General features: G+C 44.7%; 1 long non-coding RNA gene across 4 annotated transcripts in view; it reads left to right on the top strand.

The window, feature by feature from the left end:
• The first annotated feature begins 5,137 nt into the window (after positions 1–5,137).
• The window catches only part of LOC109503484, a 33,943-nt gene continuing 11,178 nt past the window's right edge, over positions 5,138–27,902 (top strand). For 2 of the 4 annotated variants that reach the window (XR_006585119.1, XR_006585117.1), the window contains exons 1-5: positions 5,138–7,353; positions 8,361–8,472; positions 21,152–21,243; positions 23,690–23,819; positions 24,575–24,648. This is a non-coding gene — a long non-coding RNA (uncharacterized LOC109503484). The remainder of the gene's footprint in view (positions 7,354–8,360; positions 8,473–21,151; positions 21,244–23,689; positions 23,820–24,574; positions 24,649–27,902) is intronic. The other 2 variants (XR_006585118.1, XR_002162483.3) reach the window with 2 other exon arrangements.

Genomic DNA, 27,902 nt, shown 5'->3' with positions numbered 1-27,902 from the left:
AGGAGCTATTTTTTAAGGTCTGAGTAAGTGATTCCAAGCAGCCACCATACTACTAACTAATGATGTTTTCCTATTATTTGTCAAATATACTTCAAATTTTTTTTAATGTTTATTTGTTTTGGGGAGAGAGAGAGAGACAGATCATGAGCAGGGGAGGGTCAGAGAGAGAGGGAGACTCAGAATATGAAGCAGGCTTCAAGCTGTCAGCACAGAGCCCAACGTGGGGCTTGAACCCATGAACCACGAGATCCATGACCTGAGCCGAAGTCGATGCTTAACTGACTGAGCCACCCAGGTGCCCCTGTCAAATATACCCAGTCAAATATACTTCAATAAAGCTTTTTAAAAATTGTTTAAATTTAGTTTTTGACTTTTAAAATTTATTATTTTTTAAAGAGAGAGCACAAGAAGGGGAGGGGCAGAGAGAGAGAGGGAGAGAGAGAATCCCAAGCAGGCTCCACACTTAGCACAGAGCCTGACACGGGGCTCAAACTGACGAACCGTGAGTGGTCTGGGCTGAAACCAAGAGTTGGATGCTTAACCAACTGAGCTACCCCCAGGTACCCCCTTCAATAAAGCTTTTAAAAAATAAATTTTTAAGTTAAAAATTTTTAAAAAGCATCCAACCGATAATCAATCTAGAGACCCCTGGGTGCTTCCTAGTCACGGTCACTTCACCTCTGAGAAGATACAAATAGGTCAAAAGGGCCCTTCTTCATGTGGCTGCTGCTGAGAAAGCAGGTACCTAGCAGTGCAAGGCCATGTCCACTCAGGAAGCTCCTGGGCCTCTGAGGCCTGCCTCCCATGCTGCAGTTGTGACTCAGGGCTCAGGACTGGGTTGAAGACTCCTCTCTCTGTAGGGTTATGGTCAGCCTCCGGCCAGCCTGGGCTCCCATGGAGATGGTGTTTTAGAGACTGAGCTCTTTGAACTTATCCACGTACAGACTCTCTTCAGCCTGTGCTAGTTTCCCCCATAGCTCATGAAGAGCAGCTCACCTTGAAGCTGGAGGCTGGGGCTCACTGCACTTGCTAGCAAAAAAAAAAAAAAAAAAAAAAAAAAAAAGTCAGCCCAGTGATGCTATGAACCTTCCTCCCGCTCCTAGCCAGGATCAACTTGCCCTCATCATCAGAGCTGCTCCCTGTCCTCCCAACACCCAAGTCTGATCCCTAAAACTCCAGAGGAAGTCCTTTCTCTCCCAGTCCCTAGGGCCACCATCATTCCTGCCCATTTCCTTCAGGAGAAACTAGCATCCTGCTGCCCCTGTGTTTTGATGAGGAAACTGAAGCCTGAGAGAGGGGAGTGGCCCAGGACACACAGCTGGTCAGTGGGCTCAGCCCACGTGTCCTGACGCCCAGCTTAGAACCCTTTCCCCAAACCATAATGGGCCTAGGTTAGAATGGTGAAATTGGGAGGAAGAGAGAAGGGTCAGGGGTCAGGAGCAGGTTAGTTAAGTCAATACTGCAGAGTGTTGTGCGGGCAGTTGAGTTTGCAGTTGGTGGGGTGGAAGTGACGAGGGGCCTGCTGGATGCTGGTTTTCATTTTTAGTAGGAACTTCCCTCAAGAGTTCCTCAAGAGTTGTGCAATTAGGTGCTTAATGAATCAGAAACACTTTTTTGAGGATTAGAAGGAAATACCCGGCACTGGTTTATGGGCTGTAGGGCTGTTTAAAAACCAAAACCAAAACCATGAAGTCTGGGGACTGTGAATTCCACTCATTTGCATATGAGCTGCCATTAACTTGTAGATTGAATTTGGGGCCCTAACAAGGCGCACATAAAATTAAATTAACTAATTAGTGCAAATGTCTACAACTGCTCTCAGGACAATTACTCAATGAGGGAGCAGTGAGAACCTAGAACCTTTGAAAAATCAGGCCCTTCTTTTCCCAGGCAGCTTTATAAATGCGGAGTTGCAAAAAGCACAGAGACAGAAAAGGCACCAACACCACCCCAGAAGCCCGCATGCTGTCGGGTGGGGTCAACACTTCGCCATCAGAAACCAGAGACCACCCTGTCCCGATCTGGTAAGGCCTGACCTCCCTACACTGCAGACCCTAGATCCCCTCCTCACGACACTCTTCTTTATTGAAGCTGGGAGCAGCTTGGCATCAAGGTGTTTGGGTACAGGTGGGCAGCCCATGGGGACATTGACTCCAGTTTGGAGCTTCTTGGGGTCAAAGCGTTAGGCATCACACACCTGTGTGTGGGGAAGACAGCTGTTGCCCCTCCTTCCACATTAAGGCAGTGGATCCCAGTGTGGCCCCTGGACTGGTATCCTCCAGGTGAGTCTGAGGTGTGTTTGAGGTAAGGGGCTGGCCCTAAGACTTCCTGGGACCGTACTAGCTTTGTGGCTGAGCTTGTGGACGTTCCATAGACAGGCTTGCGCTCCAGTTCTGGCTTTGGGTGGATGGGACTAGGGTGAGGTCACTGGACACCTCTTGTAAGGCATAGATTGTAAGAAGGCCCTGCCTCTCTGGACCTTGCAAGCAGTTCAGCACCTGAGAAAGAGGTGCACCCTGGCACCAGTCCCCTTGATGGCCTCACCCTAGTCCCAGCCCGGTATGTATGCAAATTTGAACCTTACAGAACCCAGTTCTGGTTCTTTTGTTCTGAGATGGAGCCTGGGAATATGCATTTGTGTCATTTATGGAGTTGAGTTAGTCTGATCATCAGCTAGACTTGGAGATTACTGGCTTCACTTCTCCGAACATCAATTTTCTGGTCAAACAGGGTAAGAGTATCCTTCCCACGGGGTTGTTGTGGGGAATAAACAAGATAATGCATGTAAAGAGCACTTCGTGTCAGCCTAGCATTCAGTAAGCACCCAACAATGGTGGTGAGGGAGGAGTTCCTTGGGGTGCCGGTGGGAGGGTGGGAGGGTTCACCCCAGCAATTGTGTGCCCTAAGTCTCTCCTGACTGGAGTTCATCCATCCTGACTGGAGGACCTCCTCCTCCCTGAGGGGGAGGGGGTTGTGGTGCCTGTGTTAACCCCATCCTTGCCAGGAGTCTGGTTACAGACTGGCGATAGGACACAGGATGGTCTGGACACCCTCTGGAAGAGGAGCTTCGGGTTGTCCCATACAGTGACATTCTGCGGCAACAGGCTCTCCCCTGAGTCCAGGGAGGAAAGGCAGTGTGACTGTTTACTTAAAGTAAACAGGAGTCAAAATGAAAGGAGAAAGGGAACAGACAGTAGTGGAAGACCAACTAAGTGCAGCTGCGCTTATAGTCTGTCTCATGAAATTGTCCCAAAAACCGGAGAGGTAGGTAGTATTATCTTCCACATTTACAGATGAAGAAACTGAGATGCAGAGAAGTTAAAGCTGTTCCAGACCTCAAGTTTTTTGCCTCATGTGGTGTTCAAACTGTGCTCTGTGGAACCCAGGCCATTTATGTCACTTTGGGGGCCACTATAGGGGCAAGGAAGGGACCCAGCCCCAGCTTGGACCCTCACTCTCTCTTCAGCTGTCGCATAGCCTTTAACTGGTTTGGGCCCTGAAATAAGATTCTTCCAGGATTTCCTGGCTGACAAACATGTTGAAAAGATCACTGCCCTGCGCCATCCGTCGTCTTCCTGCAGACTTTCAGGTGTCAGTATATGCCCCAGGCAATCCCAGACTCAGTGCCACATGATCTGAACATGACGTTCTTCAGGCCTCAGCTTAAACTGGGGGAGTTAATGTGAAAGATACTAGACATCTAAGTGAATGTGAGACAGAATTCCCATATGTCTTGAATTTACAAAGAAATTTGAAGAACTAGTTCCACCTCTCTTGGACTCCTCAGACAGATCAGGGATATGAAAATGGTTTAGTGTGTGGGGAGAGAGGATGGTTTGCAAAGAGATTTCCTCAGAGAGCTCTGCTGTCACGCTGAATCCCCCAACCTGACCACGTGGGAAGGAAAGGGGTGCCATCTACTTCACCTCCAACCTAGTCGGAAAGGCTTCTGTGGGGCTTACCAAGTGTTTCAGTTACCTATTGCTGTGAGAGAGACCACCACAAAAACCAGTGCCTTCAAACCACTATAATCATTGATTTGTTCAAAATTTTAGAATGTGGGCCAGGCTGAATGTGGACAGTTTGTCTGCTCTGAATGGTGTCAGCTCCAAAGTGACTCACTCATCTGGCTGGCAAGCTGGCACTGACTGATGACTGGGAGTTCAACTGGGACTGTTGGCCAAGGGGTATGGTTCTTCTCTATGTGGCTTCCTGGGCTTCCTCGTAGCATGGAGGCTAGGTGCCAACAGAGAGGAAGAGGAAGGTGCCGGTCCTCTTAAAGGATGGGCCCAGGACCAGCAGAGTCCCTTCCAGCACACACGGTTGGGTAAGCAGTCACAAGCTAGCTTAGATTCAAGGGGTAGAGTAATAGATTCCTCTTCTTGATAGCTGGGTGGGCGTGCATATAAAGGAAGGGCAGGAATGGATGGTGGTCATTTTCGGAGAGGGCAACCAAACCACAAGACCTCTGGAGTTGAGGGGGTGTGTGGAACCTGGTAGCTGTTGCCCTTTTCTGGAGTAGGACGGGCAGTTGCACTGATTCAGGGCTTTGGGGGCAGAGCCAGGAGCTTGCTGGTGTCTTAGGATCATCCTGGACTTCACTGGAGCCAAGAGAAGTGTGAGTGTTTCCCAAGGATCAGAAGTGGACTAAGCAGAGGAGTGAGCCCATGGGGCCCGAGCAAGAAGCTCAAAGTAAGATATCATGAGTGGCCACCCAGAAAACAGATGCATCATGTGGATCGAGGGAACTATGGGAGGAAGGTCCTAAGTGTGGGAGTCTTGAGCAATCCATAAAAGCATACATAACAGAAATTCTGCTCTAACCCTGTCTGCCCTGAGAGTACAAAGCTGCCATGTAACATGTGACTAGGCCCCTTACCTCCTCTCCTGCCCTTTCCCCTCATCTGGTGATGATGGGAACAGCCACTGTGAGGTGGGGACATGAGGGGAACTGGTTGAAGGAAGAAGCCTTTCCCAGAGACGCACCAGCTTCTGTGAGAGGGGAGAGACTCTGTTGTTATTTTTTTTAATGTTTATTTATTTATTTTGAGAGAGAGAGTGTGCACCAGTGGCGGAGGGGCAGAGAGAGAGAGGGAGAGAGAGAATCCCAAGCGGGCTCTGCTGTCAGGGCAGCAGAGCCCTACATGGGGCTCGATCCCAGGAGCCATGAGATCATGACCTGAGCCGAAATCCAGAGTGAGGCGCTTAACCAACTGAGCCACCCCGGTGCCCCGAGAAGACTCTATTTTAAATGAAGACTGAAGAGTGACTAATATATAACCACTGAATGATGTTGCCTCTCACAACTAAAGTGACGATAACTGGGCACACAAAAATCATGAGGCCTGCTGAGTTTTCATCCTGTAGCAGAAGAAAAGCTTTCCCCACTGAATAAAGTTTAAAAGGTAGTGGGAAACCAAAAAAAAAAAAAAAAAAAAAAAGTTTATCTAGTCACGAACCATGCCTGTTCATCATACAGGTGCAGTCAGTGAGCGGTGCCCCAGCAGATCCCAGCCCTGGGTCTGCCCCTCCACAGCTGGAATGGGGCCATGGTCCCACAGTCCGAAGGCCATGGTGTGGAGCAGGGCAGAGAGCTAAGTGTGGTGCAGGTTGTTTGTCTTATTGACCTTGCTTTGCTTAGGGGGAAAGAGGCTCACTAGGAAGTTCACTCACATCCTGGGGAAGGCTTCCAAGGTGGAAAGGATTTTCATTTGTCTGCAAGGCCTCACATCCAGCAGATAGAGAAACTATCCCCAATGCTGTGGACCTTTTCCCCTGTCCTGGAGGTGTCCTCTGTCTCTTTCTGCCTTGAGTCTTGGGTCTAGAAATCACTGCACTCATCTCTCACAGATAGGTCATTGGGTATCTGCACCTAAAGATCTTAATAGTGCCTAGATGCCTGGGCTGCTCTGTGGAAGGCTCTAGTTGTGGAGTCAAACAGACTGGGAGTAGCTAGTAGTAAGGAAATGCCACATACATTGGTAAGATATGACCCTGAACTGCTATGTCCAGTCATGAGAGCAGACTCTCTTGTTGGCGAGAGAGCAGCTTGGAGCTGGAGCCCAACCTCTCCCCAGTCTCTCCTCAGCTACCCCTGCCTCCCACTCACTGCTCCCCCTTGACGCCCTGTGTCAAGTGTGGATACATCACCTTTCTCTCATGATCTGGACAGCTGAGATATGACTCACCTTTTTAAATAAGTTTTACCAAAAGCTTAGGACATACAAATGAGAAATGAACACAAAGAGGAATATGGAGGCAGCAATCTGGCTCACAAGGCAGGGCTTACTTTGTGACTCTTTCCAGAGGTTGGTCTCTGACCCGAGGCCTCCCAGCTCCATAGGGTAGATACCACCTTAGCCACCCCAAGGTCAGGACAATGAGGCTTGTGGAAAAAAGTGGATTCCTCACTCCTGCCTGCCTAGGGCCTCATTTAATAATTCATTTTCCTGAGTGAAGAACTTTTCACTCCAGAAGAGGGGATTAGCCCTGGGAATGACCTCACCTCAAGGAAGTGTGTATGTTTCAATTCATAATGTTCACATTATGTTTCAATACCATAACCCCAAGATTCATATAGTAGAGATTTCTATAAACACAACAGTAAAGCATTGATCTAGATTTTGTTTAACTCTTGAGTAACCAATAAAATCTTCTAGGATGCCTCCAGTCATTGGTACCATTCACCAAATGTTTGTACTTCATCTCCTGGCCATATTGTATGCTTTGAAGTTAGGTGCAGGCATGTGTGATGGTTTAAAAATATCCATATGTTCTTTGATACTCTTCCCTTCAGGAGGTGGGGCTTAGGTTTGCCTATACGGTATGTGCTGGAGTTAATGACTCACTTAGAATACGTAGAATATTCTGGAAGTGATGTTATATGACTCCTGAGACGAGGTCATAAAAGGTTTTCAGGCTTCCTTCTTGGGTTCTGTCTTGACTTGCTCATTCCACGGGAAGCCAGCTGCCATGTCATGAGAACACTCAAGCAGCACTTTAGAGAGGCCCATGTGGCAAGGAATGGTGGCCTGCTGCCAACAACTAGTGTTAAATTGCCAGGCATGTTAGTGAGTCACCTTAGGTCCCCCAGCTCCTGTCAACCCTCCAAATACCTGCGGCCCTGGTATCTTGACTGCAGCCTCGTGAGAGACCCTAGGCCAGAAACACCCAGCTAAGCTGCTCCCAGATTCCTGAATCCCGCAACTGTGTGAGATCATAAATATTTATTGTTTTCCATTAAGTTTTGGGGTTATCTGTCATATAGCAACACATAACTAATACCTTATGACTTGCTTTGGCCTGTGACGATGGACAGAAGAAGTATTTCCAGGGAGAAGCCTTAAGGACAAGGTATAATCCTCTGTGTTCTTGTTCTAGTCAGTTTGCAGCTGGTGGCTGTGTCATTAGCCTGACCCTGGAGTGAGGACTGTGTCTGGGTCAGGGGCCCAGCAAGGCAAAGATGACATGGCAGAAGAGATGTTGAGGAATGTTTAAAGACAGAACCATCCACAAGCCTGACATCTTGCTCACACTTAGTAGAAAGCAACAGGGGATGGTAAAACATCTCAGGCCAGTGTTAACACCCCAAATCTGAAGTGATGGGAGAGAGAGTAGTGGCCAGAATCAGGTGAGAGGTGTAGCTGTAGGAGAGGGCTACTTAACAGGACTGTAACCTTGGTAAAGAAACACAGCTGCTGTCAGCTAAGAACCCTCTAGGGAGGGCCCTGGAGGCAGAACGCACCCCCCTCCCTTACCTCCTGCTGGTGCCTCCCACTGCCCAACCTGCATAGTCTTAGGTCTTGGTGTTGCCACTATTTATATGACTCTTTAAAAATGGTACCAAACAACGGTCAGTCTTTTAGCTTTTTAGGGATGCAATTTGTAGCTTATTCATTTTGATGGTTCATTGAAAGGAAATTTTTCTTAGAATAGTTGCACCACTGAGGCTATTCTGAAGTTCTTCCATGGAAGGAGTGGACAGTATCTGCTTTAGATACTTCTTCACAAAGAAGTATTTTCTTCCTTGTGAGATGGAATGTCAAGATGCCTATTGGCCTCCTCTTGGCCTGCACTTTAAAAGTCTTGCTCATGGAGATAGTGGCCTCCAATTTCAGAACAGTACATCTTTTCCCAAAAGGCCTTTCATTCTTCCATAAATACATATGATGGCCTGGCCCAGTCCTAAATCCAGTTAGAGGATTTGCACAGCAACCTCCCTCCCTCCAGAGCTGTGTTAGCTAATTCTAGGCTTTGAAGAGTCAGGAGTCTTTGCCAGAGAAAAGGCCAACTGAACGGGACTGAGTTTATAGGATAAATAAGTCAACTGCAAAGTCCTTGGGATTTGCTTGCTCTCACAGAGAACCTATGCCAGCTTGGAGTTCTCAAACCTCTCATTAGAGCCTTGTTATTCTAGTGAGGTCAGCCCTACCAAGTGTCCACCATCGAGGCATCCCTTCCTTGGAACTTCAGGTAGGTCATGATCAATCATGAATGCTGACGATAAAATCCTTATTTCTTGAGAAATAATTATTGGCTCCTGCCTAATGTGGTCATTCTTGACGTTTGTACCTATGTGGAGCAGTAGCTTTCTCTGATGGATGTATAGGAAGTCCAAGTCATAATAGTTGTGAGGTAACATCAATTCTCTTTTGGGAACTTTCTTTTTTTTTTTTTAATTTTTTTTTCAATGTTTATTTATTTTTGGGACAGAGAGAGACAGAGCATGAACGGGGGAGGGGCAGAGAGACAGGGAGACACAGAATCAGAAACAGGCTCCAGGCTCTGAGCCATCAGCCCAGAGCCTGACGCGGGGCTCAAACTCACGGACCGCGAGATCGTGACCTGGCTGAAGTCGGACGCTTAACCGACTGCGCCACCCAGGCGCCCCTCTTTTGGGAACTTTCAATGAAACTGTATTGAGAATTTGAGGACAGTTGATGGAGTAGTTTCCTAGAGCTGCTGTAACAAAGTACTATAAACTGGATGGCTTAAAACAACAGAAATTTATTTTCTCACACTTCTGGTGGCTGGAAGTCCAAAATCCAGATCTTGGCAGGGCTGTGCTCCCTCTGAAGTCTCTAGAAGAGGATGCTTCCTTCCCTCTTCTAGCTTCTGGGAGCCTCAGGTGTTCCTTGGCTTGTAACAGCATCAATGCAATCTCTGCCTCCATCTTCACATGGTTGTTTTCCCTCCGTGTGTGTGTGTGTGTGTGTGTGTGTGTGTCTGTCTTCTTATGAGAACACCAGTCATACTGGATTAGAGCCCAGCCTACTCCAGTATGACCTCATCATAACTACCTCATGCAGAACATCTGCAACAACCCTATTTCCAAATAAAATCACATTCTGAGAGGGTTGGTATTTCAACATATCTTTTTTTTTTTTTAATTTTTTTTAACATGTATTTATTTTTGAGACAGAGGGAGACAGAGCATGAACGGGGGAGGGTCAGAGAGAGGGAGACACAGAATCTGAAACAGGCTCCAGGCTCTGAGCTGTCAGCCCAGAGCCCGACACGGGGCTCGAATTCACAGACCGCGAGATCATGACATGAGCCGAAGTTGGCCTCCTAACCGACTGAGCCACCCAGGCGCCCCTCAACATATCTTTTTGGTAGACACATTCAACCCTTAAGAGTAGACAAAATTTACAAGTACTGCATAGGCTTAGACCTGTCTTTTTTTTTTTTTTTTCTTTTAGAGGGAGGGAGGGGGAGAGAGAGAGAGAGAAAGAGAGGGAGGAAGGGAGGGAGGGAGAGGGAGAGAATCTCAACCAGGCTCCATGCTCAGTGTGGAGCCTGATGCAGGGCTCAATCCCACAATGCTGGATCATGATCCGAGCTGAAATCGAGAGTTTGCTGCTCAAATGACTGAGCCACCCAGGAATCCCAGCTTAGACATGTCTTTAGAGCTCCTTGTTTGTTTGTTTTTTCAATGTTAACTTAAAGAAAATACCTGTTGGGGTGCCTGGGTGGCTCACTCAGTCAAGTGTCTGACTCTTGATCTTAGCTCAGATCATGAATTCACAAGTTCGTGAGTTCAGGCCCGTGTCAGCCTTAGTGCTGACAGCAGGGAGCCAGCTTGGGATTCTCTCTTTCCCTGTTTCTCTGTACCATTCCCTCCCAAAATAAATAGATAAACTTAAGAAAGGGAAAAAAAAAAAAACCTGTTGAGCAGAACTTACACAGACCCTCTTCTCTGTAAGTTAGAAAAATATGTGATGTTCTGTTCTAAGACATCTAATATTGGAAAGAAGCAGTTTACTAATGTAGACTCTGGAAGAACTGGCCCCACATCAAATTAAAATAAAGGTGTGTCTGTGGGGGGTGGGGAGCATGGTAAGGGCTACTCATACTAGGATAAATATAGCCCATCTTCCTGGAGCACCAATTTTGTTAGAACTTTTAAGGGGGAAACACATTTTTATGTATAACACATTATGAAACAGACTGTAAAATTCACATGGATTTTAAATATAAATTGCAAATCTTCAAAGAAATTTTAGCTTACAGCTGGCCTTTTTGGGCTACAACCTCTTCTCACCCGCCCCCAGCTCGTATTCACGTGAGGGTGCTTTCATGGCAAAGCTGAGGAAGCACGGGATCTGAAAGTGCCTTGCTGGTGGTAGAGCTCCCCATTTGAGAGGAAGACAGCAACATGACCAGAAGACAAAGTACCCAGACACTGCCTTTCAGCTGTTTGCATAAGTACCTTCCCTAGGTTAGGAACAGCTAACTCGCCCCGTGCGTTTATGGCAGGTTCACAGAGAGCTGCTTAGGCGAATGGGTTTGACAAAATTTCTTTATAAACTGTTTAGAGAAAATAAGGGATCTGAGCATCCAGTTCCAACGTGTGGGGAGTAGAGGATATGTTTCCCATACCAATAAGCCATTCTCCAACACCAGCTGAATGTGCTATGATTCAACTCAGTTCTGGCACTATCTACTTGGATATAGTGTCATACCCCCCTAGGTTAAGGGCTCAGTCCCACAAGACTGTTCCCAATCCCACCACTTCAGAGGCCAGTCACTAGCCCAGGTTAAGCCCAGGCTATCACCTGTGCTTCTGACTGACAAGCTGTAAATTGGAGGTTCCAGCAACCCTTCCTTGCATTCAATTAATTTGCCAGAATGGCCCACAGAACTCAGGGAAGGCTTTTATTTGCTAGATTGCTGGTTTATTATGGAAGGCTATAACTCAGCAACAGGTGAAAGAGATGCATAAGACAAGGTATGGGAAGGGGCACGGAGCCTTCATGCCCTCTGGGTGCACCACTCTCCCCTCCTCTCCATGTGTTCACTAACCCAGAAGCTCTCTGAACCCTGTCCTTTTGGGTTTTTATGGAGGGTTCATTACATAGACATGGTTGATTAAATCATTACCCATTGACAATTGATTTGCCCTCCATCCCTTCTCCTCTCTTCCAGGTCAGGACATACTAAAAGCTCTAATCACATGGTTGGTTCTTTTGGTAACAAGCCCCCCATCTTTAGGGACTTTCCAAAAGTCACCGCATTAACATAAAGTCAGTTGTGGTTGAAATGGATTTGTTACAAATAACAAAACACTCATTTCACTTCGCAGCCCTGAGTAATTTCAGAAACTGAGGACAAGACCAAATATTACAACAAAAGATGCTCTTATTTCTCTTATAGTTCAGGAAATTCCAAAGGTTTGGACAGTTCTGTGCCAGAAATGGGGATGAAGACCAAACATGTACTTCCTATTATGAATCACAATTATCACAGTCTTCAGTGTTCCTTGATGCCCTTTGTATGAGGATTCACATAATCAATTCCTGCTTGATTTAAAACTATTTTTAATGTTTATTTATTTTTGTGAGAGAGAGGGGGAGAGAGAGAGAGAGTGAGCAGGGGAGGGGCAGAGAGAGAGGGAGACACAGAATCTGAAGCAGGCTCTAGGCTCTAAGCTGTCAGCACAGAGCCCGATGCGGGGCTAGAACTCACGAACCGTGAGATCATGACCTGAGCCAAAATCGGACACTCGACCAACTAAGCCATGCAGGTGTCCCTGTTCCTGCTTGATTTTAGATCCCAGAAAAAGCTGCCTCCACAGAAGAATTAGTTAGCATTCTTTGTCTTATTGGACAATGAAAATTATGTAAGTGATTGTGTTTCTTTTTGCTTCATTGCCAGATACCTTAAAACCAAATTTCTGAGATCTTATAATACGTCAGCTCTGATGCCAGAAAATGCCTGCTCCTTCTGCCACCTTCAGATGGGCTCTGAGCTGTTTCTTTCCTATACGTCAAGTCTTGTTTGGTGTGGTAAACACCCACTCAGGTAGAGAGCAGGGCACAAATTATACTGAAAACATTTCTTCAATCAGCTTTTAAAGGATGTGATCAATTTACAACTAAAATTCAGATCTAAGACCAAAAAACTAATACGGACTAAAAGACAAGTCAAGCCCTAGAAAGGAACAGCTCCTGGATATTATTTTTTTAAAAGGAAAATCTATGTACATTCACATTGTTTTGCTATTATAAACAATGCTGCAATGAATACTTATGTGTATAATTCTCCGATTAGTTCTCTAAGGTATATTTCTAGAAATGAAATTATTGTCCTTATGGTGTAATGATTTTCAAGAGCAAGTCAATTTGCTGTGTGTATTAGGATGTTTTGGGTCACATGAGAGGAAGTATAGCACAGTGGTTGAGACTGGACTCCAGAGTTTAAATTCTGGTTCCACTGGCTTCTGCCTGGCTTCAAATTCTCATTTCACTACTGAGTAGAATTAAAAGTTTACTTTGAGAGATAATAGTAAACACAATGGTGTACTCAGCCAAAAAGCAGAATTAAAAAGAAATAGCAAGGGAACATAAAAACTAGAAAGCATAAAACAAAATGAAAGAAGCAAGCCCAAATAAAACCATTACGAAAATGAATGTAGATGAGTGCAGCTTGCCTTGAGTAAACGACAGTGATTCTCAAATTGGGTCAACTATCAAATGAGAGACTGACTGCTTCTCACCTGAAGCTTACTCTTTATGGTGAAATCTGGCCATCATATCCAACTCACCACTGTCTCTGTTCTTGTCATGAAATGTAGATGGTCACTCAATCCAATGGAGTCTCTTCAGACCTTGTCTTTCCTAACCTCTTGGAAATATTTGGCGCTATTAGCCAAACCTGTACTCCTGACGTAGGCTTCTATAAAGCTGCATTTTTCCTGTCTCTCTGACTACTACTTCTAAGTGTCTTTTTCCTGTGCCCATCCCTTAAATGTTGGTACTGTTCCTCAGGGGACTACCCTGGGTGCTTTTTTTCTCCTTCTTTCTGTAAGCACTCCCAGAGCTTTAGTTACAACTCACATGCTGATGGTTCCCAAATCTAGAATTCCAGTCCACGTCTCACGAGAGATCCTGAGCTCCAGATCTGTATATCCAACTGCATATTGGGTATTTCTATTTAGGAATTTTTTAGGAACCTCAAAATTCCACACTGCCCAACTGAACTTGTCATTTCTCCCATCTCTTTCTCCTGTTACTAGTAAATGGCACCACCTGGTTGCTAAAATCAGAAGCCTGGGATCCAGCTTTGAATCCCTCTCCCTTAACCGCCCACCTCAAATAGACCAGACTTTCCTAAATATTTTTCAAAGTCCACTTGCTTCCTGGCAAGCTCACCACCAACACCCTCTTCTGACCCACCGTGCTCTCTTGCCTGGCTAACTGAATAGCTCCCCAAATGGCCTCCCTACCTTTGGCCGTGCCACCCTACAAGCTCTTGTCCACTGTGCTCCAGAATGCTGCTTCTCTCACAAAAACATTGACCATGACACTTCCATGCTTATCCTTCAGAGACAGTCCCTTTGGGACTGGCCACTGAATTTCTTTTGTCTGGAGTGTGCCTTGCTCTTCTCACACTCAGGCCTTTGCACAGCTGTTTTCTTTTCTCTAAAACATGACTTGCAATTCTCTTCTTAGCTTACCTCCTCCTATTCTTTACATCTCAGATTCAATGTCACTTTTTGGGGAAAATCTAAAGTAGTTTAGGGTTCCTGGCCATGTGCTTTGTTAAATAAATCACCATACAATTTCTTTACCATTTACCGCAAAAGTGTTGAAATTTCGTAATTGTCCTGTTTCCCTGCAGGACTGCAAGGTCCATGAAGACAAAATCTGTGTCTAAGTTTTTCAATACCATGCACCCTAGCATATACCACTGTGCCCAGTAATCATTAGATTCTCGGTAAATAGTTATTGAATGCATAGGAAGACATACAAGGATGTGTCCTCTCCACATTGCACAAAATGGCAGAAAAACCTAGAAAATACAGCATTTTCTAATCTGAGGGGATAAGTTCAATGAACTTCCTATGCAGTGCAGTCATTAGGACTGTCATGGTAAAAAAATATTCAGTGACATATGGAAAGACGTTTCTCATACATTGTTAGGTGAAAATGACAGTGGTACATATGTATAGCCTGGTCGTGTTTTTGCTCTTGTGTTTTTAATTTTCCCTTAGAATTCTTTATTACATGCATTTACCTTTCTATTTATTTCGTTATTTTTCTTCTCAGCTTGTTTTCTTCGTGTGACTGTCGGCTCATGTTTTATGAAAGACATCTCTTCTTCCATTCTATCAAGGACACTAAACAGTTTCCCGGTATTTTCTTCCTGTATCCTGCAGTAGCCTGCATTTTCAGGGATTTAGTCCCTTCCTCTTGTTATCTAGGGAGGAAGGGATTTGTCCTTCCTCTTATTCAGTAGCATTTTTTCATGGGCTCCATTTTTTTCTCTTTTTACTTACTTAGATTGAATGAAACAATTATCTCCTGCTTGGGAGATAATAGCATCCTTTTCTTAGATCAACAGCTTGAGAGGAGGTTGGTGTGAATGGTTCCCAGTGAAATTCTGAGTTCTAGCGGACTCTAGTACAGCTTTGCTCACTGAGGTGACGTCTTCTTCAACACCTACTGCCTGGCTCTTTGATTCTATGACCCCATATGGTACATGACAATTTCCTTTTCCATTAAAAGGAATCCAGGCTTCTAGGGGAAATGGAGGATTCCAGGTCTAGGTTGGAAATACGCAAAATAAACTTGAACATCTCATCATACCAGATAGTGAAGATTATGCATCAAAAGGATTCAGAGACCAATTTGAAGGGGCTTTCAATGCCAATGATGAATAATTTGAATATCAGTGAGGATAATTGCAATGGATCAAAACACATCACATAATTAAATCCATGCATTGACAATACTGCCGCCCCCTCAAGCCCTGATTGGTCTCTGTGGAAGGGTGCTAGAGACCAGCCCATTATTTCAAATAAAGGTAGGAAATCAAGCATTAATGTAGCTTTTCCTGTACGAACTGTATCACTGAGAAACCAAATACAGATTGTAGGGGAGTTACTTTTTATAGAAGTATCACAGTTGATAAATGAAGAAGGAAAGATAGAATTACAACCATTGGCAACCCGTAAGATAATAATGACTCTAGGCTTGAATCATCAACAGCTACTAACATCACAAAGAAAGAGTTGCAACCAGACATTAAGGGACTCCTGGTGGAAGAACACAGCAACACCTATAAAGTAGACTTACCAAAAAGATCTAACCTGACCAAGCCTCTAGGTTCAATTCCCTTTTACAGGAAATTCAGAGGATAGAGGAACATGCTAAACATTTTGCCACCAACAACAGGAGGATGCAATCATCGAAAGCCAGATTGCAGGAAACTCCACCTGCTTCCGTCAACAATTTCCTAGGGGATATATAATGGTAGAGGGAGAATGTATAGAATCTAAAAAGATGTATCCCCAATGTACGGACCTTATTTGGATCCTGAGTCAAACAAACTGTCTTAAAAAGTCATGATATTTATCAAACAATTGAAAACTTGAGCACTGACTGGATTTCTTACAATATTAAGAAATTATATGAACTGCTGGGGTAATAGTGATACTGTATTAATGTGAAAAAATTATTTATTTTTAAAGATACATGTAAAATATTTACAGATGAAATGATATGATATTGAGAGTCTGTTTCAAGTGGGGAGTGAATGGAATATAAAAGAAACAAGATTGGCCATGAGTTGATAATTGTTGAACTGTGTGATAGGAACACCTTAGAGGCTATTAGTCATTGTACCATTCTGTTGATTTTCCACATCTGACATTGTCTATAATAAAAAGTTTTAAAAATTGCAATAATCCCGAAACATTCAGTGAAATAACCTCTTAATACTTGACTCCCCAGTAAACAGTGCCTCTGTCCTTATGGCACTTTGGAATCTTCTAGCACCGAGGGACCTGCAGTGGGTCCCATCCTGCCCTAGTTACATTCTTCACTCAGCATCTACTGCTAACATCAAGACAAGTCAAAATTACCTTGAAAATCCTTTAAATTTCCCATGAAGTAATTAAATAAGTTATTGTTCTTCGTAAGCCTTGTAGAGTGATTCTTATGTACATCAGCATTTGAAAAACAGATAAACAGGGGTGCCTGGGTGGCTCAGTCAGTTAAGCATTCAACTTTGGCTCAGGTCATGATCTCACAGCTAGTGAGTTGGAACCCCATGTTGGGCTCCGTGCTGACAGCTCAGAGCCTGGAGCGTGCTTTGGGTTCTCTCTCTCTCTCTCTCTCTCTCTCTCTCTCTCTCTCTCTCTCTCTCTTTCTCTCACTCACTCTTACTCTCACTCTCTCAAAAATAAATAATAAACATTTAGAAATTTAAAAAAAAAGAGAAAGAAAAACAGATGAACAAAAGGAAGATCCAAAAACTCGGCATACTTTCTTCACTTGTTTTCCCGAATACTGCTCTTTCTTGCTTTACCTCCTACCTAGCTAGTTTTTTGCGGCTTTCCTGTCACCCCCCTCTAAATGTTGGGGTGCCCTCGGGGCCAGGTTTTGGATCTCTTTTCTATCTACTCTAACTTCCTAGTGAATTCATCAAGCCTTATTGCTTTAAATAATGTCTACAAACTGATGACTCCCATATTTCTATCTCTAGCCCAGAATCATTCCCCTGAATGCCAGATTAATTTATCCAATTGCCTGCTTGACATGTCCATCTGGATGTCTAGTAAGCATCTCAAATTAACATATTTGAAATAGAATTCTTGATTTCTAAATCCTTCCCATCTTGCTCCCTCTCCAGTGCTCCTCTTCCCTATAAATGGCACCAGTTGCTCAGGCCCAAAGATAGAGTTGTCCTTAATGCCCTCTTTTCTTCAATTCCTATATTCAATCTTTCACTAAATCCTATTTGTTCTTCTTTAAAATAAATCCAGAATCCAATCACTTCTCACCACTCTTGCCTGGTTTATTCCCATAGTTTTGCAACTGGTCTTCTGGCTTCCGCTCTTGCCCCGCTGACCGTTTCTTCTCAAACCTAGCAACCTAGTGGTCTTACATAGATCATGTTACTGCTCTTCTCCAAATCTGACCCTTGTGTCCCATCTCAGAGGAAAATCCGAAGTCTTGAAGTGGGTTACAAAAGCTTTCAAAATATTGTGCGGTGAACTCCACTACTTTCCTCTACCCAACCAGCCCTCTGATCTGTGTCTATTATCGGTTTCATTGACTTTGCCCCAGCTCCGTTGACTTCACTGCTGTTCCTTGAACATGCCAAGTGCCCCGCCACCCCAAGAGCTCTATCTTCCTTGGTTCTTTGCTCAGTTCTCACATTATAACCTCCCATAACACACACACACACACACACACACACACACACACACACGTGCGCTTCTTAGCACTACTTCCCCCACTTATTCAACTTTATTTTTTCTATAACACTTATCCTCTGGTACACTATATATTTCTTATTTATTACCCGTCTTCTCTATGGGAACATAAACAATCTAAGAACTGGAAATGTATTTTGTTCACTGTTGTATTCCCACTACCTACAATAGTTCTTGGTACATGGAGAGAGCCCCACAGTATTACTTGAATGGATAAATCAGTGAAGGAAGGGACAAGAAGAAAATCTAGATGTAGACGGGTAGGCATGAGACATTTAAGATACCTTTCAAATCCCAGTAACGAATAGGGGGTGGGTGGGGAATTTGGAGGTGCTTCTGCTTGTCACCAGGTTTACTCCATCTCATTTTAGTATACAAACTCCTCCAGGGGCACCTGGATGGCTCAGTGGGTTAAGCCTCCCAACTCTTGATTTTGGCTCAGGTCATAATTTCATGGTTTATGCGTTCAAGCCCTGCGTGGGGCTCTGCGCTGACAGTATGGAGCCTGCTTGAGATTCTCTCTTTCTCTCTCTCTCTCTCTCTCTCTGTCTCCCCCTCTCCCTCTCCCTCTCTGCTCCCCCCTTTTAAAATAAATAAACTTAAAAAAAAACCCCAAAACTCCAAAGCTGCCATGTTGTGATAAGCTCTATGGAGAAGCTTATATCCCAAGGAATGAAGGGATCCTCATTCCAACAACTACTGAGGAGCCAAATCCCTCCAACAACCCCATGAGTGAGGAAGGACGTAGGTCCTTCCTTTTTGAGCCTTGATGACTATGGATGGCTTTGCGAGAAACCTATAGCCAGGGGACCCAGCTGAGCCATTCCTGGACTCTGACCCGCAGGAACTATGGGGAAAAAATGTTGTTTTAAGCCCCTATGTTTTGGGGTAGTTTGTTACACAGCAATAGTTAGCAAGACAGAATTTGGGTTGGTGACTAGACCAGAAATTCCTTGAAAGCAGTGACTGTTTACTCAGCGCTTGCCAGATGAATATTTTTTAAATGACTGGATGACTTGGAGTTTTAATCTTTTTCTGTGTCTGTGTGTATTTTAGGGGAGAGTTGGGGAAAGCTACATCAGGCGGCTGCTAACTAGATGCTACTTTAAATGTAGTGTCTCTCTCAGTCTTGCCTATTCCTCTCTAATCCTGCCATCCCCATTAAGTGAACCTCTCAGAGGTTGTGATGATGTGGACGGAGTGGGGTTTCCTAAACAAGTGATCACTTTCCACCCAGTGTAAGATGCATATTTCAGAGATAGACGTAAGCAGAGAGGGAATGATTATTATCAATGACAATGGCCCCTTGATTAGAAATTTGAATGCTGCTCTTCTTAGACCACAACCTGTAGTTAACATTCACAGGTTATTGTTACAGATCGAGTTGCTTGAATATCTCCCTCTTCAGTTAAGATGTACATCCCTAGAGGTGTGGTCCCTAGGGAACAATCTCCACAGTATAAATGATGCATCACAGAGGGGACATTTCTAGAGCCCATGATGCTAGTGCCCAGGTCGCCAGCATTTAATCCCTCATTTTGAATCTCAGCCAGAGAATGTGACAAATACAAGAGATTCAATACGTTAACTCTTAGGTCCAAGCATCTGATTTTTCCACATGCACATAGACACAGGCAATACCTACATTGAGACATAGTGAATTCCTTTCATCAGAAAGCTGACCGAGCCTCAAAGTAAAAATTCCTTATTGTACCAGTCAGAAGCTCAGGGAGAACTGCTCAGTTCTGCCAAGTCATGTGGTCTGCGGCCAAGCTGACAGGGAAACTAAAAAGCATCGGATGTGAACATTTCCCTTTATACCCAGGTCTCTTCTAGGTGGATAATGGGAAAGCTCAGGAGAAAGATGGTTAGTTTGGAATCTTTTGACTGAGTCTCGCATTCCATGTTCCAAGAAAGAATCTCTCTACTCTCTGTGGGGTGTGTTCTAGGGCCCTGGGGTTTGGGAGAATGCAGCTGCTTGGCTTTTTTTCTACTCAAATTTGTATGCTTCTCTAGCAGATGATTGCTAACACTGCCGGGGCTGGACAAGCCTAGTTCTAATTTTTCGAGGTACAAAAAAAAAAGATTTTCTCATCTGCTTTCTCTGAGGAGGGTTTGGTGATGCATCACCCAGCTGGGCAGGGCGGAGTGTTCTGTAATTGCTAAAACTAGGATTATGCAAGGGTGTGGGGGGATGGGCTTGAGGCCTGGGGCACAGGAAGTGGATTTGAGAGGGGCTACCCCTGGATAGGAGTGGATTAATTAGCATAACTAATAGCAGGGTGCCCCTGGGTTGGTGGAGGCAGCTCTGTGTAGGGGGATGGAGGCTAGGGAACTCTGACAATGGGAGAGTTTAGGCTGAGTGGTTAGTGGTAGATCCAAGGCTTCGTATATATCGACCTGTCTTTGTCCTGCTGCCCAGTCGCTCTCCAGGTTAACATGTGAAGTTGTTGAGGTCTTCCTCTGCTGGTGTCCGAGCATGTATATGAAGCTCTAGGGAAACCAGAATTTGGAAATCAATACTTTATTTATTTTCAAGTCATCTGGGTAGTTTCTGGAGTTCTGTCTGGGCCCTGGCTATCACCTGATTCATTTATTCACATATTCACCCACTGAATAAATTTCTTGAGCACCCCCTTTGCGGCAGATGCTATTCTACAAGAGTGGGGAAGAACCATGAGGTCTGTATGTCTGTGGAGTTTACTTTTGTGTGGAGATGATATGGATTTAGCACCATCCAGAAGGATGGGTCCTGCTGGCTCATCAACTCCCATGGGCAGTTCTATTCCAATGTCAGCACAGATGTGATTTTCCGAGTGGATAGCTATTCTTGAATATAAACAGCTGTGCATCGGCGTGTCAAAAAGCTTCTTTAAAGGAATGCTTTCTCTTGTCTGAGACTTTGAGGCTTCAGAGAAAGACATTTTCATCCAGACATCAGGAAGCTCTGGGTTGACAAGGGCACCCAAGAGAAACGCTCAGAACACCTGCAGCTGAGTTTAGCCTGACTATAACCCCACCGATTTTGTCATTTAAGATGTAAAAACATCTCTCAACCTCCACCCCACCCTCACTCCACCATCATTGTTGGGTCTATTGGACTTGAGACACGAGGTCTATGGAGAATCAAAACAACAGATTTAAGGAACTGATTCATTCCTGAATGGTGTTTTGGAAAATGACAGCATTGTTAAGCCTCTAGAACCCAGGTAAACTGGTTTGATCTGAAATAGTGTCTGGGAGGAACGTGGGGTCAAATGGCAGCTCTCGAACCTTCAAGAACGGCTTCTCACCTCTGGCTGCACATCAGAGTGAGCCAGAGAACTTTAAAACTTACCCATACTAGAGTCCAATGCAGCCAAGTTAAATCAGTGGCTCTGAGTAGGGGGCCTGGGCATTTACTTCATTTTTTTTCTTTTTTTTTTAAAGCTCCCAGTGATGCTGATGTGCAGCCAGATTTGGGAACCACTCCTCTAGAGTGTTCTAGATGGCAAGCAGGCCTAATCTATCAGAGAGCAAAGGTAAGTTAAACAGGCTGCTTGTACATGCCGGAGGGACTTTCAAGCTCACCAGTAAGTCGGTCAATAGGTCTAAATTTCAAAAGCAAATTTCCAAAGTTCAAGTCACTTTTCCTGTGGCTAGAAACCTTTAAAAGTTTAGCAAACTTTTAGTTCCAAAGCAGATTTGAAGTTTAAAATTTAAAGCTGGCAAGCTGTGTCATCCCGCAGAAAGGAATATTTTAAATTCCTGGAGAGCATGTCAGAATTTCAAAGGATAATAATAATAGGTAAAAGCTGACTGATGTCTAGAGCCAAGCAGGCAGCAAGGTTTAACAGTCTTAGTTCCCCCAAACCTCCGGGCTCTCTCTCCATCTTCTTCGTAGAAATAAACAATGATGGGTTTGGGAGGCCAGCCCTCACCCAACAAAAGAATCCTGTCTGGAACATCTCTGCTGGAGGGCCAGCTAATCCTGCTAGTACAATTTAGATAAAGAGGCACTTATTGTGTCCTAGAACAGTCTGTACTGCTTTAGTATAGCTGGGTTTGTGTAAGAAATGTACATCTTTGGGTTGGGCTGAAAAGTACAAGTGTGCCTCATCAGTCCCCGTTCTGCCCTCTTCCAGGGCTGGACTACTTATGGCGGCCATGTCCACTCCCCACGTCCTCTCTTCTCTAGCCTGTGTCCTCACTTTCTCTGACCTTTCTAGGCATAAGATGATTTCTAGACCCCTTGCCACCTGGTTGTTCTCTCAGATCTGTCACTATGACACCCAGAACCAAACGCTGGGTATGAAATCTCAGATGCATCAAGGAGTGCCGTGGCAAGATTCACACACAAAACCACTACAGTCTAATTTCTCCATAATGAGAAGGGGAGGCCAGGCCCAGGCTGGAGCATGCCGGAGTGGGGACTCTGGAATGGTCTGAGCTAGGCCTGAGAGAGCCGTAGATCTGAAGTGATCATAACTGTGTGGTCAGAGGAGGACAGACAAGATTTAGCACCAATTTGTAACAAAAGATTAGACATAAACACCACTTTGTAGTTTTAGTACAATTACTCCTTTAATTTTTGTTAGTAAACATCTTGAAAACGTGTGGTCTGCTCTGTGTGTTATCTTTGTAGTATGGAAAAGAGGGGCTTCATAGATGGAAAACAATGAAAAGGGAGGTAAGAAAGTGCTCCCTTTGTGATGGGCGGAAAGAATCCCCGTTGGTCCCTCTGCAATGCTGGCTGGTGTCAAACAAAAGTGATATTGGATGACTGGGTGGTCCCCAGCCAAAAGCTGCTAGAATAATCTAGAAGGCAGGAAGGGATTGAGACCCATAGCTGATGTTGGTATGAGTGCCTTGCTCCCCTGAAGAGAACGTCAGCAGGCTCGGTGTTCTAGGAGAGCATAGTGGAGGCCGAGGTAATGCCCCAAATATGTTCATCAAAAGCCACTCCTCTTGAGGAAGGAAGAAGACAGTTGTCTTAGCTCCCTTACACACCTGTTTTTGTCTCGTGCCAGGGAGTCGGAGCTTTAACAGATACTTTAAAGAATGTCTTGTCTTACAAAGAGGCAAGTTCAGAGAGATTTCCAAGGGGTAGAAGACCAGAGGCAGCTTTGTCCTTCAGAAGGTGAAGGCTGGTTGGAAAGCTGGCAGTCTGGAGGTGAGGATAAAAGCAGGCACACTGTTTCCTCGTGTTAGAGCCAGAAAGAGGAATTGTAATTAGAAATGATGTAATCATTCTGCTTGCTTGTAATTCCTGCAGTTGTAATAGTGTGAACCCGGAGAGTCTCCCTCTGCAGTGAAGATGTTCTGTGTCTCACCACAGAATGGGCTTGTTTCAGAAAGAGACTCGGGGGAGGGCCAAGGTCTCAAGCGGTCACGGGGCTGGGACCTTCCTACAGGAGGGGGCCACCAGGCCTATGTTGACACCGGCCCAGGGAGCAGCCACTAGCTCTTAGTCATTTTGTTTGTTTAGTTCTGAATACATCACCACATACAGTGACTTTACAATAAAAGGCTTTCTGATGTTGTGGGGTTTGCTGGCTGATAAGGTGACGTCTGATATGATTTTCTCCCTCTAACTTCATCATCTTCCTGGATATAATCTTCTGAAATACAAAGTAGAGACAAGAAATAATTAATACATAAACTGAGGATGGGGGATTGAGGGGAGGTTGTTTCTCTGCCTGAAATATCTGGATTCCTGAGCTCTGTCATGGCTTGCCCGACATCTGAAACCTTGTGACAGATGGCATTTGGAAACAAATACACACAAAGAACTTCCCTCAATGGATATTTTCCTTTTAGGGAAAAAAACCCACCTATGATTGATGCTATTTCTTTAAACTAGAGGCAGTTAACATTTAACCTGAGTGGTTAAGCTCCTCTAATTACTCTAACAAAGGACCTAGATACTGCCCAATAAAACCCACAGCATCTCCAATATTCCAGGGATATAACATTCTCATGTTTTAGAGGAGATGGAAGCTGGTTTGGAAATGGCATCTGTTGAAACGAATGTCAGCCTGCAAGGAATTATACTGCCTGAAGAGGAATTTAAATGTCCTGAGCCTGTGCAAGTATCCGAAGTGACGGAATGCGAAAGGTGCTTGTTCGTTCACTCATTCATATATTCATTTATTCATTTACTTAACAAGTATTTATTGAGAGCCAACTGTGTCCACAGTGTGTATTTGGCTTCCCAGGTTAGAAAGAGCTCTGCCATCAGATTCTAACTTTGTAGGAGAGAGAGTGCATATTCACTAACCTCCTCCTGAGATGCAGGGTGGCCCCAGCTGATCGGATGCTGGTCTGGCAAATGGAGCATCACTCTTAGATGCTTGTGGGCTCCCAGCAGCCTTCACATTTGGAAACACAGTTATGGAGGCAGATGATCTCACCCACATGACTGGGTATTGGGGCCACCTGAACCCAAGCTTGTTCCACTTCCCTGCTCTCCACATTAAAATGTCTCTGTATCTTTACACATTGTCTTCTCCTTCCCTCTGGTTTCAGAGAAAGCAGTGTCCAAGGCTGACCTCTCCAGCTGTCCTCACCCTCTCCGGCATCTGGTCTTTCTTTCTCCCCTCTTGATTTTTTCTGTATTCCATTTAACATACCTAGTTCTCCCCCTTTTGTACAGACCATCTCCCTCTTCTGCTCTTCCTCCAAATACCATCACTTCCTCTATATCCAGTGAGCACCAACCTTCTCACATGGTACTTCCTCCTCTCTGTGCACTCCATCCTCTCCCTGCAAACTCCCTACAGCCCCCTGGATGAAACTAACTGCAAAAATGACCAATGACCTCTATGACAGAGAGTTGTGTCCCAATGTCTGTTGATCTTTTTATTCCTTTAGAAATGGAACCCATCAGTTTTAGCTGAGTACCAGACTTCCCAGCCAACAGTGGCATTTTCCAGGTTCCCGTGCAGGTAGGTGTTTCCATGCATGTGACTTCTGGGTATTCCCTTGAAAGGATGGGGCATGCCATCCACTTTTCCTTTTTATCTTCATCCTGTGGAGGGATGACATGAGCTAGTAATTTTGGATCTGAGATAGAAACCTTAGGCTCAAGATGGCAGAACAAGACAAGACAGAAGGAGCATGGGTCCCCAATAAGATAGCATGGCCGTATTAGTCCTGAAGTGTTTATGCTGGACGGTTCTGTGAGAGGAAATACACTTCACACTATTGTTTTGGCCTTATTATTGAAGCCAAATCTGTTTTCTTACAGAATAACCAAATCTTATCAATGCAAGCTGCTTCAAATTGCCAATTCCAATGTCCATTTCTCAGCCCCTACTCTTCTAGATTTCTCTGCAGCACTGGGCACTGTAGATGCCCTTTCTTTCTGAAGCTTTCTCCTCCTTCTGCTCCCCTGCTATTGCACAAGCCTGATTCCCTCCCCACCCCTCTGATTGTTCTTTCTTTGTGTATCTCAGCAGCTTCCCACTCTCCCTCTGTCCTTTAACTGTGGCCCTTCTCCATTGATTTTCCCCTCCTTTAGTAAGCTGATTCCAGCTCATAATTTCAACCCTTTCTTCAGACCTTACTAGCACTGCCTGGGTCTGCCTCCTGGACAGGTGCAGATACTGAGCACATAGCAGTATGGTGGGATGGTTAAGAGCACAGACTCTGGAGCCAGACTGTCCTCTTTGAATCCCAGCTCTGCCACTTTATACTGTGGGATCTTGGAAAAGTCACTTAACCTCTCTCTGCCTCAGTTTCCTCGCAGATGAAAGGAAGACAATAAGATGATTTCTCTCAAAGGGTTGTGGTGAGGATTAAATGGTTTATAGATGTTCAGTGCAGAGAGCCTAGCACCTGGAAAGAGCTCTGTGAGTGTTAACTCTTGTTATTGTTGGCATTCACACCTGAGGACGCAGGTCTCAGTCCCGAAGCAAGCCATGGCTGGCCCAGACATTACCTCAGAGTCACAGTACCTCATGGTGGCTAGAAACGTGATTGGATTTTCCTGCCTGCTGGGCTGTCATTTCCTCCCGCTCTGGTCTCTGGAAATCATAAGATAGTTTTATTCCTCTGTGTCAATGATTTTTGGATACCCACACCCAGTCCTGACACTCCACTGGAGCCCCAGTACTGCCTCTGAAACAGTCCACGGCTGGGGCACCTGGAACCCATCCTTCTCATCACTGTCAAAGCTGCCTAGATGGGCCCTGCTTACTTGGTGGAATCACAGGCCTTGTGCTCTGGGGCTGATTGACTATAATTCCTATAACACTACTGAGCATTTTTACTAGGAAGTTTTTCTTTCCCCCTGAGTAATTACGGCACCAGACTTGTGTAGATTAGTAGGGAGACCCATTTCGAGAATCACACTGATCCTAATTCAAATCCAAGCTACTCCCCTAGAGTTGGAGAAATTCCTAACCTATTCAGAGTTGTAGAACACACAACTCATAAATATGTTAAGTAAAACTAGATGCGTTTGGGCGATGCTCATAGGGAACTTGGGCATAGGAAGGAGTCAATACATTTTTTTTTCTCTCGTATTTTACAAGCAATGCTTACTGCATTCACTTTTATTTATATTTTGCATTTATTTTCCTGTTCACCTGTGTGAGATAATGGAGCACTTGAATTGGCTTGTGCCCTCTCTACAGGGGAGGCTTGCTATTGGTGAGTGTGGGAATAGTGCAATAACTCAAAAAGTTTAATGTTAAATTTACATCAAGCTGATTCCTGAAATGAATTTAAGTGACCTTTTAAGAGAGGTTGGCTCGCCTCCTTCCTAGCCATGCTGAGGCTAACAGGAGGGGTAGTCAGTTTTTCATCTGACTATACCCGAAGCCAGCCCAGAAGCAGCTTTGCTTTTCTGTTTCTTACAGGAATTGTTACTGAAAGGTAGGTCACTGCCACCTAGCTCTGGTGCTTTATGCTTCTGAAGTGTCATGACTGATGCAGGGCTGGGGAAAATAAGTAGTTGTTTATATACCCTGTGCCTGGGGAAAATACAAAACAGAAACAAACATAGGTTTAAAAATCAAATAGGTTCTTTTCTTTCTCCCCAAGTAAGAGCTTGATTTCCTTAATAAAAATAAGCTAACTTCTCCAACACTGGCGGTGAAGGAAGGCTTCAAATATCACATGGGATATACTTGTGCCAAAAATTATTTATTGTTTACCTGAAATTCAAATTTAACAACGGATCTTACATTTTCCCTGGTAAACCATAACTAGGAGGGCAAGGAAAACTGGAGGGGGTGACAGGGTCTATGTGCGAAGGAGGCAGAGAAAAATACAGACACTGTGGGCAGGCCGATGTCCACTTGGTGACATAGGCAGAATCCCTGTGGACCGATGATTTTAGTATGTGGAGCAGCTCTCGCTGTTGCTGGGTTTGAAGGCAGGACTCTGCGCCATCGTGGGCTGGTGGGTTTGGGTTTTCTTTGCTTTCCTGCTTAGAGAGAGCACCCGATGGAGGTCTCTATCACCCCACGATCCTCAGAGAGCAAGACTCCTCATTCACTCCTACCCAGATCTGTTTGTTCTTTGAAGCGCCTCCTGAGGAAAGGAACATTGAGGGAGAAAGAAGAGATATGCAGCAAAATGCCTAAAGTATAACCTAATCTGGGCCAAATGTAGCCCACAGGATCCTAAAAATGAGACACGTGGGCACCTAGCCTCTAATTACACAGTAAGAATGACGCAGATTGGCCACAGCTCGAGGTTGCCAGAGAGTATCCAAAACCAGACGTTTCTTTTCTTATGGGAAATGAGGAAGCAGTCACTTTGGAGATGGTGGGGTGGAGAGAAGGCAGTATTCTTGTCAGTATGAACATGCTGTTTTGTTTCTACCTACCTAATATAGTTGTTGTGAGGTTTAAAGGATCCAAAATGGTCTGTATGTGGTAAAATGAAATCAAAACAAAGGAACTCAACATCACTAGTTATTAGGAAAAATGCAAATTAAAACCACGATACCACCCACCACCTACTTTCTAGGATGACAGAGATTAAATTACAAAACAAAACAAAAATCTGACAACACCAGGCGCTAGCTAGGTTGTAGAGGGTGTAGGTCAACGATGCTACATGGTACAGTCACTTTGGAAAGCAGTTTGGCGGTTTCTTACAAAGTTAAACATGCATTCACCATAGTACCCAGAAATCGCGCTCCTGGTGTTAAACTTGTTTATTCCAAGAGAAACAAAAGCATGTGTCG

Source organism: Felis catus, chromosome C2 (genome assembly GCF_018350175.1).
Source record: "Felis catus isolate Fca126 chromosome C2, F.catus_Fca126_mat1.0, whole genome shotgun sequence".
NCBI lineage: Eukaryota > Metazoa > Chordata > Mammalia > Carnivora > Felidae > Felis > Felis catus.
The sequence above is the reverse complement of the archived record's forward strand: the minus strand, read 5'-3'. Positions and strand labels throughout refer to the sequence as shown.